The following is a 4,531-nucleotide window of genomic DNA, read 5'->3' on the forward strand; positions in this document are numbered from 1 at the left end:
GGCACCATTCCTGATTAAGAAATCTGAGGAAAAGGGCCACTGAATCTGAAATCCTTTCTGTTCTGCCTCCTTGTTTATCCCCTCACTCATTCCTTCACCTGGCACACAGCTGTGGGTGACCTCCTCCAGGTGTTCCACTGGACATGCCTGTTAAGTAAATGATTTGAAAAGCATGTGGGAGGCCTTCCTTCTAGAGGTGGGATTAACAGGTGACCTTCCCATCCACAGCCACCTCCTCTCCTCCTAGTGTGCACAGCAGACTCACAAGGAGGTCTGTGTACATTTTGGACATTCAATATCTCTCATTCTCCAAAGAACAAAGACCAGAAGAATAAACAGAATAATAGTAATAAGAATAATCCTTGAGTGGAAACAGACGATGAGAGAGGCAAAAGGAACAGTTGACATTTTCTTTAAGAAAACACAGAAACACTATCAGCTTACAGAGAGAAAAATCCACAAAACTTGATGGTATGAAGTGGCTTAAATAGCAATACTTTTCTCAGAATGGATTTCAAAAAGGAAGTCTGACAGAATAAAATGACAGGGAATTTGAAAAATTTCAAATGGAGCCAATGACAGGAACAGGAAACCAGTAATGTAATCCTAACTAATTGGAACTAATTTTCAGTGGAAAAATCAAGAAACAGCCATATGGTGTGTTTTTAACAAAAGTCAAACCACAAATTGTTAAAACAAAAACAAAAACAAAAACATTGTGCCTAGAATGAGACTAAGGGATGAATGGTAAGGCCTTTAATACTTAGATGGGTTTTAATGTTTGTTCAGCTGTCACTTTGATCAAAATTATTTATTAAAGTCCTTTTCTAAACTAAAGCAACATCATCAGATAGGCACATATGTTTGTGCAATAGCTAGTAACATAAATTGCATTATCAGTAAGCATCTGCTAATGTATTTATGTATGTAAATGTCTATAAAAACACAATCTTGTATAAATCTCCTCTCCCTTTATAGAAGGGACTTTGACCTTTTCCGTTCTCATTCTAAGTTCTTACACTCTCCTGTTGTCCTGCCATTCCAAGACCATTTCCTCTCTTTGGGATTTCACAGAACATCTGTGTTCTGACCAGTTATGTGTGTGTTTTAGAATTCAGGCACATTGTTTGGCCCCTGTCCCAAGTTCCAATGCCCATTGTGTATTGTTATCCAAGCAATTCCGGGGAAAACTGGAGCTGAGGTGAGGTCTTGAGTAGCTTCAGATGTTCGGTGGTCGCCGTTAGAGGAGAGCATTCTCTGCTGACCATAGTGGATGGGGTGAGCTAGGACACGACGGCAGCAGGGAGAGAGCTGCAGTGATGCACCAGCACTGTTGGGGACCTTCTTCCAGCGATGCTGTTTATCTTACCTGTAGAGAGCTCTGCAGTTACCACCGCTCACTGGCCATTAAAACAATCGATGCGTCTTGCTGGATGATTTGAAACAGGCTCTTCTCATGCCCATCAGTCTCCATTTCTCTGTTGAAAACCTGAGGATGACAGTGCAGGGCAGTTTGTACAGCGTAAGACATTGCTTGTCAGACACTGGGCCTTGAGTGTCAAATAATGCAAAACAGGTTAGGACTGCATCAACATTTAACGTTAGATGGGCTTCATTAGGAGTTGTTCTCAAAATAGCTAAACCTTCTTTCTCTTAGTAAACCACACAGCCATCTTTTAAAAACTACAAGTTTACATGACTTCATTAGCTATTCCGTATATATATTAAATACATGTACACACAAATATATATCAAATAAAAAGATCTTGTAGAAGGTTTCATGCTTATCACAAACAGAAAGCAAATACGATGTTTTCATTTATATGTGGAATCTCAAATAGTCAAACTCTAGAGGCAGAGTGGTTGCTGTGAGTGAAGGGTGAGGGAAAATGGGGAGGTCATGTCCAAAACATCCACAGTTTGCGTTATGCCAGATCTGTCAGTCCTGAAGGTATAGCATATGCCTGTAGTTAACAATACTAGAGCGAGGACCAAAATCTCCCCAAGATGGCAAACCCTGTGTTAAATGATCTAGCCACAAACATTAACAACAATATCAATAATGGGAGACAGAGAGAAAGAGGGGAAGGAGGGAGGGAGGGAGAGAGAGAGAGAGACAGAGACAGAGAGACAGAGACAGAGACAGAGAGAGGGAGAAAGAGAGAGAAAGAGACAGAGACAGAGACAGAGAAAGGAAGAAAGAGAAACAGAGAGAGAGAGAGAGATTCTGGGAGGTGATAGATCTGACTGGCCTTGATGGTGATAGTTAGGTCTATGTTTACCAATCCACAAACTCACCAAGGAGTAAGCATTAACAACTGCAGCTCTTTCTCCATTTCAGGCTTAATAAATGGCTAGAAAAATGACTGAGAAAAAAACTCACTGAAGATCTTATTAAAATATTATTCTGGAGCAGAGAAGGCTTTTAACAGATATTTATTATCTATTATCTAGATAGATAGCATATATTATTCATGCTACTAAAGAATGTAAGTTTCTCACATTTGCTTTCTATAGGTATTTAAATTGACTCTTCAGGTTTGAATTGACATGGGAGTCAAACCATAATTGTCTACAGTTAGAATGTATTCTACTTTTTATTGAGAACTTGACACTTAGAAAGTCCTAAGCTCATGTTATCATTGTAAGACTGGTGAATCATCCTTGTGTCTCTTTCTATCACATCTTGAAACATGCATGCCCTTGACCCTGACTCTATTTGCCTGCTGTATTCTAAATCAGTCAGACAAAAGGGGATACTAAATTAGGTGACCAGTCTCTAAAAGGAAACTAGTTTAAACTTAACATGATAATCAGGGCCTTTCGTATGAATTATTAAGAAATCCGGGATACGGGCGCGGCTGGAGGTGGGCGCACCCCGCCGGGTCAGGGGAGGTCTCCGCGGGGGCCAGGCTGGGGGTCTCCTCGGAGGGGCAGCCGCCACCCTGAAAAGAAACGGTTGGAGGAAAATTAGTGTCCTTGCAACTTTGACAAAAACAAAGAAAGGAAAACCGTATAGCAGGTTTTTTTTTCTTTTTAACTTGGAATATTTGTTTTTCTTCTATGCTCTTCCTCCATAGTTAATTAGAAAGTCATCATGGATTTTGAAACTGAACACACTTGGGACAGTTTTCCCGTGCAGCATGAGCCAGTGTCTGTTGGGCTGCGTCCAGATGAGGGAGGTGTGATGACGGAAATCAGTGCTCCACTTTTCACTGACCCTCCTGCCCCACTTGGAAAGCCAGGAATACCTTTCAATGAGCTCTGGAACTATGAAGTTGTGGAAGCATTTTTCTTAAGTGATGTAACTGAGCAGTATTTACAAGTTGAACTTTGTCCCAAGAACTAGCTTTATCATTCGAAGTGTCCAGAGAAGAGACGAAATGGAAAGGCAAAGCTTATCTACCTTGGGCTTATTTTCCAAATGTGACAAAATTCAACGCATTTGCAATTCCTGGATCAGAAGGTAAAAGATGCTATGAAGCCCTTTACCCCGTGCCTCCGCATGAGCTGCAAGAAGGACAAGAACTGACTTCCATGTCTAGACTATTTCAAGCCTATACGTTTTAACACACTGCTTGGAGATGAATGGAAGCAACCAAAATCAGACCTATGGCTACTAGAGAAACCTGATGTGCTGGAAAGTAATACATGAGTGTACAAATCATATAAATGGTATAAATTTCTCCGTACCTTTTAAGACAAACAAGTCTAATAGCTCTTTTGGCAACATGACTATATTTCAGCAACAACTATTTTCATACAAGTCAAGGAAGACATACTATCTGGTAAACTATACATGACTGACAAGAAATTGGAACTATTCTGGATTATTTCATCTATAAAGTTGAGGTGGTTCTCATGATTACCTAATCCAGTATCCACTGACAGCCTTTTGTGACCATTGTGCCAAAGGTTTCTCACCCTCTCCCATGAACATCAACCAACTTACTAAGAGAAGATCTTTCTTTCTTTCTTTCTTTTTTTTTTCAGTCCTGGGCCTTGAATTCAGGGCCTGAGTATTGTCTTTGTACTTTCCTCCAGGCTATTGCTCAACCACTTGAGCCACAGCACCCCTTATGGCTTTTCTATATATTTGGTACCGAGGAATCAAATCTGGGTCATCATGCATGCTGGGCAAGCACTCTACCACTAGACCAAAGAGAAGATCTTATCTAAACATTTTAAAGCTATGTAACATATATTAATTCTTCTACTCCAAATCTTGATATTAGAATACAATACCTATTATTTTAGTTGAATGGATATGTATCTGGTAAGATGTTCTGAAGATACACAGTTATAAAACCAGCTACTTTTCCTGTCGTGAAATGGATTTTTACTGTTTATAAATGAAGTAGTCTTGAATTCAAAAAAAAGAAATCCACATTGTGGATGACATAGCTTACAAGTTGGTCTTATAAAAATTAATATTAGCATATAAAAGTAAATTATATAGAAACATCAATAAGCTGGTGAAAAGCTTATGTCATACAGGTCTAAAACAACTTGTGACAGAAGATGGCATAAA

The 4,531-nt window shown here is 39.6% G+C and overlaps 1 pseudogene across 1 annotated transcript; it reads left to right on the forward strand.

Moving 5' to 3' along the window:
* The first annotated feature begins 1,271 nt into the window (after positions 1–1,271).
* LOC150063829 (UPF0462 protein C4orf33 pseudogene) lies at positions 1,272–3,847 on the forward strand (annotated as a pseudogene). Its single transcript, XR_016535456.1, has 2 exons — positions 1,272–1,576; positions 3,081–3,847. The product of XR_016535456.1 is annotated as a UPF0462 protein C4orf33 pseudogene (transcript).
* Positions 3,848–4,531: the final 684 nt, after the last annotated feature.

The sequence above is a fragment of the Megascapheus bottae genome, chromosome 5 (assembly GCF_031878675.1).
Source record: "Megascapheus bottae isolate mThoBot1 chromosome 5, mThoBot2.hap1, whole genome shotgun sequence".
In the NCBI taxonomy this organism is placed as follows: domain Eukaryota; kingdom Metazoa; phylum Chordata; class Mammalia; order Rodentia; family Geomyidae; genus Megascapheus; species Megascapheus bottae.